The sequence below is a fragment of the Erpetoichthys calabaricus genome, chromosome 18 (assembly GCF_900747795.2).
Source record: "Erpetoichthys calabaricus chromosome 18, fErpCal1.3, whole genome shotgun sequence".
In the NCBI taxonomy this organism is placed as follows: Eukaryota; Metazoa; Chordata; class Cladistia; order Polypteriformes; family Polypteridae; genus Erpetoichthys; species Erpetoichthys calabaricus.
This window is the reverse complement of record NC_041411.2, coordinates 64233270-64244853: the sequence shown is the minus strand read 5'-3', so window position 1 is coordinate 64244853 and position 11584 is coordinate 64233270.

The following is an 11584-nucleotide window of genomic DNA, read 5'->3' as shown; positions in this document are numbered from 1 at the left end:
AATGGATGATGGCTGGGAGCAGACCTGAGGGTAAGGAAACAGGCAGAAAGTCACCGAGAGGTCATCATAATGAGCGCAGCCATCATCCAGAGCTGTAAAAGAAAATCGGACCATTAAAAGAGGGAGAGGATTTATCCTTTGTAGGCTTGAAGAAAGGCTCTGCCAGAGGGCCATCAAAGCTTCCTACCCATCTGCTTTCTACTAGATAACAGAATAACATCTTGTTTTGATCTGTGCAGCTAACACTGTCTGCTGGACAAAGAGGGCTCAGCCTTTTGACTTTTTATTCCCAGCCCAGTAAGAAATACTAAAATCTGGCATGTCTGGAATTTAACCTTTTTTGCTGTCTTTTGATAAGTCAGCTTCTTACGGTCAGTTAAAATAATAAAAGGATGTTATTCCCCTCCAGCTAAGAATGGCACTGTCTAACTGATGACTTATTCACTATAAGGTCTGTCATAAAGAGTGTTGAATGAACCCCACTGAATTCACTTGGCAAAATTCTGCAAATGTTTGGGAACTCAACAAAATGCAGTGAATTCAGTGGGGAAGGAGAAACTTAAATAGTTTTAAAGTTGGTTATAAAAGGTGCTGAGGTCTTTTAGGTGTTCCTGAAGGCTATGGAAATGTGTGATTGGCAAATGATTGTGGTCAAAACTGTGACCTAAGCTGTGCTAATCACTGCACCGCCGTGGCTCCCAGAGATACAGTTATCCATCCATCCATTTTCCAATCCGCTGAATCTGAACACAGGGTCACGGGGGTCTGCTGGAGCCAATCCCAGCCAACACAGGAACCAATCGGGGGCAGGGTGCCAACCCACCGCAGGACGCACACAAACACACCCACTCACCAAGCACACACTAGGGCCAATTTAGAATCGCCAATCCACCTAACCTGCATGTCTTTGGACTGTGGGAGGAAACCGGAGCGCCCGGAGGAAACCCACGCAGACACGGGGAGAACATGCAAACTCCATGCAGGGAGGACCCGGGAAGCGAACCCAGGTCCCCAGGTCTCCCAACTGCGAGGCAGCAGCACTACCCACTGCGCCACCGTGCCACCCACGAGATACAGTTATTAGAATTAAATATCAGAACAGTATAACTTCTTACAGATCAGAAGCATTGATTAATTAAGGCTCAGAGGAGAGAGCTGAAGATTTGAATGGAGGGACCAGGAGAGTACTGTGGTCTAAAAACAAAGCTGAGGTCTAAACTGGAAATCAAGGATCAATCATCAAAACTTGTAACACAAAACTGAAATTCATGGTCTTATTTCAAACTAGGAGTTGAAAAGTAAAACAGCACAGAGAATCGCACATAATCACCAACAAGTGTATCCAGGCTCCACTGTCTGGGGCTCATGAGGAGCAACCTTTACACCATTGCTCTTGAAGAAGTCATCGACACATACTCCCAGTGCTGTTTGGAAATGTGCAAAATAAAAATCAAAAATGGATTCCCTAGGAAAGAAAACCCCCAGAAAGGATCAAAAGATGAGTTTGTAGGCTTAAGGGAAACTCTAGAAAAATAAATAAAAATGTTAATCCAAACAGCTGTCACAGACACCTCCGGACTAGCCCACCTTCACTATTTCAGTTGGTTAGAGGATTAGTAGTCTGTTCTGTCTAAGGGGCATTCCAGACCTGCCACACGATGCTTAAATTAAACTATTGCAAGGAATTATTGCATTCTGAAACAGGAAGCCTCGACCAGGTTATGAAAGCAACTGGCACAAGACGAACGCTCCCACACACACATATTCTTAACTACGTTGTGGAACGTTTTGCAGTGTGCGGTCTGTGAAAGAAGCTATAAAATAAGCATGAATGCATTTACTCACAGGCAGATACTGTAGCTTCTCCTGTGTGTATTTAGCTTGGCCTATTACTCATTATTCTAAGAAATTAAAGTAAATTGTCTCGTGTCTCTGCCCCTTTAAAACTGCAGTCAGCTTGGATAGACCCACTTCCTAATATTAGCTAATTACCCGCCTTTTCCAGTCTCTGTAACTTACAGTGTGTGATGGTGTGAGGTCTGCAGCACAAGTAGGTCTTATTTTTTTATTTAAAGCGTCCGAGTTAGTGACTTCATTCCATCTATCCACCCGTTCATTCTATAATCCATCTGTCCTGGTCAGGGTCAAGGAGCATGTCGGAACCCAGGGATCCTGAGCATTGGGATGGAGAGACAGTGTGAGAATGAGAAGAGGGCAGTCACGGTGCACCAAGCATAAAAGGTGCCTTTATTGCAAAAAAAAAAAAAAATACAAAGAATGCAAACAGATGCTTCAATAAATAATTAAAAAAAAACGGATGTTCATTAAAAGCAAAAACAATTTAACTACCATATAAAAAAGAATAAGAAATGTAAAAAAAAAATAATCATTTTTAACGGGCTCAAAGTAGTCATCCATTAAGTTTAAAGAAAAGAAACCCCCTTGTTTGTCCGTTTTTTCTCCTTACCAAATAAATAAATAAATCAATTAATTAAAAGCTCAGATGGAAAGCTGACAAAGTTTGACTAACGTTTCTCCGCCCTGTAAACCACTCTGCTTTAGTCCTGCACGTACTGAACTGAACTCACCTGACCTTCTATTGGTCTGAACTGAACTGCCCGTTGGCTGGCGGCTTTTATACTGGGTCGTCCGTCACGTGACCCGTGTCGAACACCCGCCTCTGCCTGGTCGCGCGCCTAATTTCGACCTTTTGTCAGCATTGCGCGCACACGTAGGCGACTCCCTGCAACAACCCAAACCCCATTTCTGATGTTGGCCCTGTGGACCGGCGCCTTCACTCGCCACTCACTTTCCTTCTGAAACTCCTGACGTCTATCGGGATGACGCACGACGGGCAGCAGGAACGCGTCTGCACTCGGGAGCCCCAGAAGTAGGAACACGGGACACGCCGGGCCGCTTCGAGTCCGACACGGGGCTGCTCCCCGTGTGCACCTGAAGAACAAACCCGTTAATTAAACTAGTGGCTTTTCCTTTTTATTAAAGTAAGTGTGCCTACAATGGGTTAAATCAAACGGGATGAGAATATTTTAAAATGTTATATAGTGAGGTGTCTCCTCACAGAGCGCCAGTGCCTGTCCTGGCAGCAAAGGTGGAAAGCGACCCCCGTGCTGATACACCCATTTATTAAATAGATGCCAGACTGGCTTACAGTTACCAAATAACACAACCTGCAAATCTTTAGAATGTGGGTGGAAAACCCACAGAGACACAGGGAGACCATACAAGCACCACACAGGCAGAGTCCAGGCTCAGGCTCATTTGAAATACTTCAAAGCTGTTGCTTGTGGTGCAATATTAATACAAATTATGAGATGCAGTGCTCAAGGTGCTGTGTGCAGTTATGGTCAACATGTCAGGGTTTGGAGCGTGCGTTGATACAGAATGTTGCTGCACCCACCACACGATGAACCACCTCAGGATCCCAGATTGGGACCTGAGTGCAGCCGTACAACAGGTGACACCTCAGCACCACACTAGTTTGAATGGAGGTGTACAGTGTGAGGTTTTCTCCTGCTACCGTCCCTCAAGATTTCACTACAAGATGGAGGACCTGATTGAAGGACAGGATGCAGGTTAATGGTCAACATAATAGTAAAAAGAAAACAACTATTTATTTCTTGTACAGCCCAAAATCACATAAGGAATGCCTCAATGGGACCTGATTTTTGACAGCCCCCCAGTCTTGACCCCCTAAGAATACAAGAAGAAGAAAAAAGAAATGATAGTATCAGAATCTGTTCAAAGGAAAGCGACCAGGCACCCTCAAACAAAAAAGGTGTGTGGCGCTGCAACAGGCTAAGGGAAGCAGACCTCTTTAGTCCTGAACAATGATGGCTACCTGAGAGCTAACTGAGGCCTTCAGAACGGGATCGGGCAATGGGGTAAGGTGACGAAGAAATCGGCTCAAGCTGTGGTTTAGTCAACATAATGAAACAAAAATAGAAAAATGAGAGTTAATTATAAATCTTAACATTTATTTCTATAGCACATTTTCATACAAATCATTCAGCTCAACATACTTTAAAAGACGTAAAGGAAAACTTGCAAGAAAAAGAGAAATGCAACAAATTAAAAATAAATAAATATATTGTAACATCCCAGCCAGGCTGAAGGCCTTTTGGAGTGACTGTTGGGTCCGATTGAGGGAGGACCGAGTACAGCATGGAGGACTGACAACGGGGGCATGATTGACGTGGAAAAGGGGTAGGGTGCGGTACCTGGGAGGGTTCAAAGTCTCATTGGAGAAGGGGCTACTAGAAGGTTCTGTTGTGGGGTTACATAGTCGCCGTTTTTACTGTTTTTGCTTTTCTTTAACGGCGTCTCTCAGGACCACAAATATGAGAGAAATATAGGAGATTGTAAATAGTTCAAAGTCAAAGGTGTTCATTTTTTTCGCCGTTACAACCCTGCAGCTTTTTTTTTCTTCTTTACTGTTCAAGTAAACTGATTTGAGAGCTTTACTTCGTTTATCGTTCTTCTTTTTGAATCTGACGCAGAGGTCACTACAATATCCATATTACTAACCAAGAATGGTAAACCGGATGGCATGGACGCAGGTACACGGCGATGGGACCATGAGACATACTGCGCAGGCGCGTACAGCGCGCGCCTCATAAACCGCAAGCGAAGTCGTATCGACCGCGAACGAAGGAGTCACGGCCCAAAAACGAAAGAGCTCAACTGACGTGAATGAGAAATGAAGCAACAACGCGCCCATCGCTAACGACTAACGACACAGCCACACAAAAAAGAGGATTCTGCGCTGCAGCCCAGATTCAAACGGAAGAGGCTACGAAGGCCCCACAGGTCCACAAAGATAGTACGGAAGGCGCAGGCGTCACCGCCATATTGTGAGTGGCACTACTGTGGAGTGAAGTTAGGAATAATGTGCTGCTTGGGATTGTACAAACCGCTGAACGCTTTACACCGAAATCAAACACAATACAGCTCAACGATACAAACACGAGCCCACCTGGATAAGATCAATGAACGCAGGTGCCTACAACACGCGTCTGAAACTGCAGAAGCAAAGCAGGCACGGGTTCAAAATGAACGAGCTCGACTGACGGATATACAAACACGAGCCCGCCTGGATAAAATCAATGAACGCAGGCGCCTACAACACGCGTCTGAAACTGCAGAAGCAAAGCAGGCACGGGTTCAAAACGAACGAGCTCAACTGACGGATATACAAACACGAGCCTGCCTGGATAAAATCAATGAACGCAGGCGCCTACAACACGCGTCTGAAATGCCGCGGGGAAAGCAGGCAAGGCTCCAAAATGAACGAGCTCGACTAATGTATTTCAGGATACCCAACGCCGGGGGTAGGCGAGCGAAGTGAGCAGAGGGCGGAGCCCCCCTTGTGAATGAATAAATGAATTACCAAAAATGAGTAATGGTGTCCTCAGGATGGAAAGTGGCAAAGAGAGCATGGCGCCCTACATGGTTAAGTTCAGTCTTGTTGTCCTTGACACTCTGCTAGCAACAATGAGTGTGTGTGTGGTTCCCAATGGCTCAGCTCAGGCACGTTTAGCCCCCATTCCCCCTCATGCTTTCCTCCTGGAGGGGTGTAACGATTACCCTAGGGTCAAAGAGGGTAATGCTACATTAACAATAAATTTGTCGAGCTCTTATTAACACATGGGACCTGGGTGTTCTGCCACTTCTCCCCTCAAAGCTTAGTTATTAAGCAAAGACAAAACAAAAGGAAACAGTAGTGGAACAACACAAGAGAAAAATTTACAAACATAGATATACTGTATTTAAACTAAACATTTACACACTTTTACTCACTACAACATCAAAATGAAAATAAAGTCCCCTTTAACTGTTTCTCAAGCAAATGCCCATCCCATAACGTAGACACTCCCTTAAACACACCAAATTCCCCCTTTTCGTTAGAAAGGATGACCAGCCTCAACAAACACAACATACTGTATATATCGTATATGCACGCGTATAAGTCGGGTCTTGAAACCTGAAAAATCGATCGTAAAATCAGACCCCGACTTATACGTCCATTGAAAAATGCAACACTTCAACTTCTTTTTTGTTTTTTTACATCTTCTTGCCTCCTCCAATCTCGCCCCAGTTTCTCAGACACATCGAATTTTGTTGCAGCAGCGCAGTTACCAATTTCTTTTGCCTTGTCGACGACTTTTAATTTAAAACCAGCTTCATATTTTCTTCTGATCAAACGCTCCATCGTACATAAGGGATGCTCTTATGATAAAGGTGTATGAAGGTGTGAGATACAAAAAACAGAAATCAGTGCAAACGTCACTTCGCAATAATTTGGGTATTACCGTATGGTCACGTAGGCACAGTACATAGGAAAAAAGGCCTTGTGCTCCGTGGTTACTCTATCAGGTGGGCATTACCATATCATAATCTCTTGGATCAATAGCGTGAGTTTTCCGCATTCGAATTATACGAACGACATTATAAAATACCGGAAATTATACGGTAAAATCAAGCCCCGACTTGTCCACAGGAGAACGTGAATGCGAGTATAAACAGTATTTCAAAGAAAGAAAAAAGGCGTGCAGGTGGCCACCTCACTATCCTTATCCCAGCGTTTAGGGCGAGACATTTCTACTTTTTCTTCCCTCGGTGTTGATAGTGTCCGTCCTATCTCCCTTGCAACTCAAAGCAAGTGTTCCTTCTCCCGATCACTTCCTTCTTGCTGATTTTAATTTTGGCGCTCCAACCCATCATTGGCTGTCCAACCAGAACAGTGTTTTTTGGTCGGGTCTTCGAGATCCCGCCCATGGAGGCAATCACTGCCTCGCAAATCCCAACCTTGAACTGCGAAAGGCTCCACCACCTGAATCTGAGTGGAAGCCCCCGGCAGTGACAAAAAGCACACAAAGGACAAAGAAGACTCAATACAACACACACAGCTAAATCTCCTTATGTGCCAGTGCTACAGGAGTTTCATAAATTTTACTTATCCCTTCCATTCCAGCCTACGCCAGCCTGTTACTGGCCTTTCATCTTTCAGCCCGCCTGTATTCCCCCAGGCTAGCTAACCAATCAGTTTCTGAAATGTTACCCTTACTAATTTTAACCAGCAGTAAGTACAATTGATATCTAAAATGTTGTTTTTTAAGTGCATGTTTTTATGATCATTTTATTACACCATTCTCATAACACCATAAAGATGTACAGGTTATAGTGATCCCTCGCTATATCGCGCTTCGTCTTTCGCGTCTTCACTCCATCACGGATTTTAAATGTAAGCATATGTGAATATATATCGCGGATTTTTCACTGCTTCGCGGATGTCTGCGGTCTACAGTACGTGTGCTTCCTCAGTTGATTTGCCCATTTGAATTCAAACAAGGGACGCATTTGAATTCAAACAAGGGACGCTACCCAATCAGAGCCTTCGGTTAAGTTCCTATGTGCTGCTGATTGGCTCAGCGACGGAGTGCTGCATTAACCAGGAAGTCTAATCTCACTCATTCAGCATTAACGCATGTTACTGCTAATGCTGCGGGAGCCGTGTCCAAGCGCCAACAGAAGATGCAAATGATTGCAGAAAAGGTACAAGTTTTGGATATGTTGAAAGAAGGGAACAGCTACACCGCTGCAGGACACCATTACGGCATCAATGATTCCACGATTCTTTTTATTTAAAAAGGAGGAAAAGCATATAAGATCTACGGCCGCAGCGTCCTTTAACCAGGGCGCAAAATGAGTTGCAAGTGGACGTGATAAGGCAGTAGTCTGGATGGAATCTGCTTTAGGGATTTGGATTGAAGAGTGATGGAAGAAGAACAACGGCGGTGCTACACAATCACCTGAAGAGGCTCCTTTAGAAGAGCTGTAACGCTATCCTTTGTTGTGCAGTAAAATTAAACTCATCGTTATCGGACAAGTCGTCGTGTCATTGTTGGTGAGTAACCATAATTAATTATTTACGTATAGTACTTATTACATGTACATAGTTTAGTGTCACTGTACACACATTTTACTGTATACAATTTTTCTTGCATTGTACGTATTTATTGATGATGGCCTGTCTGTCATAATGGCTGTAACATCGGAGACGCTCGATATCTTTAAAATAATATTTAGGTTTTACTGTATATAAACAGTGTGTTTACATACATAATTTCAACGAATCTTATCTAATATCTAAGAGAATACAAAGGGTTTATGCTGTATAATTGTGCGTGAAATGTTTATAATAGTGTGGGAGAGATTATAAGGGCTTAAAATATATAAAAATAACCATATAAACATATGGTTTCTACTTCGTGGATTTTCTTATTTCGCGGGGGGTTCTGGAACGCAACCCCCGCGATGGAGGAGGGATTACTGTACTTTAATTGGCGACTCTAAATATGTCCCAAGTGAAGGCAGGCATTAGTGTGCCCTGTAATGGATGGTTGCTCCATCCAGGGTTGGTTCCTGTCTGGCACAAAGTGCTCCTGGGGTAAGCTTTGGCTGTCTGTGACCCTGAATTGGATTAAGAAGAGGTGGATTGATGAATAAGAACAAGAGGGTACAACGTTCATAATAACATAACATTCAGATCTGCTTATTCTAAATCAGAAAGGGTTCAAATCAGGAAGCAGGTCCTGGACGGTGTGCTAGTCCATCACAGGGCCCACTTCCATACACAGAGGGCCAGTTCAGAGACACCACTTAACCAAACTTGCACCTCTTTGGGGATGTGGAAGAAAAAAAAAAACAGAATATTGGGAGGAAAATCCCACCAGACAGGAGAATGTGGAGACTCCACACAGACAACAAGCATGCTCCAGACTTAAACCCTGGAGACTGGAACCATGAGGCATTCTAAAAAAAGGCTACCATTCAATGTTCTTTATTGTAAGAATGAAAGTTTACCACATTTTAAGTTTTTTATAAAAGTAAACCTATTTTTATGTACCAAAGATAAACCAATGGAAAAAATGGGATGTTTAAATCTCACAGCAGGTGATGCCTTTAGTACATTCTGCTTCTTCCAATAAACATGGCATTAACTGCATCAAAAATGTTATGAGATCGGGTGCACCCATCCTGAATGTACAGTAGCACCTGTAATAACACATTCCACACGTTACAGTAACTGTTTACTCAAAATTGTGTCCTGAAAAGCTCTCTTCTTTCCGAAAGTCTGGCCATTCTGATGCTGGGAAGAGCAGGCTGCCCTCCAGATGGGATTCCAGTGGTTTTGATGGAATTTGACTGCAGGAAGAATCGGAGGTTTCTCTGCCATTCTGTAAGGTAAGCACCTTGTTACAGTTTCCATTAGCACCGCTGTTAGGCTTCTAATGTCTGTCTGAGTCTGTATTATTAAAGGTAAACTACAGTGGTAGCGCTGCTGCCTCGCAGTTAGGAGATCTGGGTTCGCTTCCTGGGTCCACCCTGCGTGGAGTTTGCATGTTCTCCCCGTGTCTGCGTGGGTTTCCTCCCACAGTCCAAAGACATGCAGGTTAGGTGGATTGGTGATTCTAAATTGGCCCTAGTGTGTGCTTGGTGTGTTTGTGTGTGTCCTGCGGTGGGTTAGCACCCTGCCCGGGATTGGTTCCCTGCCTTGTGCCCTGTGTTGGCTGGGATTGGCTCCAGCAGACCCCCGTGACCCTGTGTTCGGATTCAGCGGGTTGGACAATGGATGGATGGATGGATAAAAAAAATAAAATAAAATGCACAATTAAATTGTTAAAAAAGTACAGCTATTGTAGTGTGTATTTGTTGAAAGGTGTAGAGGGTGTTTGTATGTGCCTGTGTTTTCCCTCAGGCTGTTATATGGAGTCACAAACATGATGAATGTGGGGATGAGACCTCCAAATGCAGCCACAAAGCACGCCAGGGCCTTTACTGGCCGGTCCAGAAGAGGCTCATCTAATCCATCTCACTCCCAACTATTAATAGTAGGCTATAGCCTGACCCGGCCCAGCTGGTTTTTAAAGTTCAAAATGCTCTTTATGTTCCAAAATAACCCAAAATGCAGTACCTTACTGTACCTTATAAGAGAGCAAAAACATTAAACCTATAGCTTGTGTAGATAATCCAAGACAATGATCTTTATAAATGAATATATTTATTTATTACGAAACATGCAGACCTATGGTCCTCCCAAGATCAAGGTTCCAGCCTCAAGTGTCCAAGTACCAGCAGGCTGCCATGCCACATGTGCTTGATGGGCAGCAGATGCCAAAGTTGTCATTCTTCTTCCTATCATGTCTTCAGCTTCTGCAATTTGCATCACACTCAGCAGATGGCGCTGCTCTTCTTTTTATTCTGCCATGTCACCTTCTCTATAGAAATGGTTCTAATTGCAGCCTACAATACCTATGATGTAGTTAAGGCCCACAATGTCAGTCATGAAACACCCTTTGAGTCAGATAACTCTCCCACAACCCTAATCTTAACCATAGTGTAATGCAACGGGCGTTTCGTGACTGACATCGAGGACATGTCATGATGTTGGAGCGTTACATGACAAACAACAAACAAAAACAATAACAAAAGTTGCTCAAAACAGGATAAAGGATTTGCCTGAAAGTCAATTCAAACCAGACAAATCTGAATACGCATTTCGATATTTGAGATCCGGAACACAGAGCAAATAATCAGAACAACCAGAAATAAAACAAGAACAGTAATACTCACATCAATGAACTGCTACTGAGGTCTGGATAGAACATACAACTAGGTGGAGAGACTCAGAAGCAGTGGCATCAGAATGGCCCCGAACGTTGGGGAAGCACCCACAAAACACAACGGACATGAGATATGATTAAGATTTTTTGCACATTTACTGAAAATATAAACAAATACAAATAAAATACAAATTTAACAATAACACAATCTAAACCCGGGTCTAAATACAACACAGGCACAGCAGTTCGTGTTCTTGCCTCTTAACTCCTAGGATCTGGATTCAGTTCCTGGTCCCGGTATCCTCCACATGGAGGTCGTATATATTTTCTCCCCTTGTGTTTTTGTGAGTTTTATTTCCACATCTCATTGATATGAATGTTAAGCCAATCTGTGACTTGAAATCGGACCAAATTGAGTCAGCATGTGAGTAGACCTTCTACAATGGACTGGTGTTCCTGTCTTGTGGCTTCAGGAAATGGATGAGTGCTTCTCCTGCCTTTTATCTGACTAGCTGCTTCTTTCCATTCCTTCCAGTTCCTACTCACACTTTCATCAGAGCTCCCTACTTGGTTCCATCTTGTACTTGACCTCACCGCTGCTATAAGCACTGCTAACCACCACAGTCTCCTGGACTTACAAAGACCTTTCACTCTTCAGTGTCACTTCTCTGGAACTTAATGGAAGGTTAAAGCAATTACGTAAGTATGTGAGACTGAATTGACTAAACTAAAATGATCTGCCAATTATTATTGTAAGAACTGACATTATCAACCTGCAGCAAAAATTCAGTGTTACAACTAATTAATTACACGTGAAAGATACAGTTGCCATAAGTGACATGCAGTGCCCTCCATAATGTTTAGGACAAAGACACATTTTTCCTTGATCTGCTCCACAGTCTTACATCACAAATCAAACAATTCAGACATGAATAAAGTGC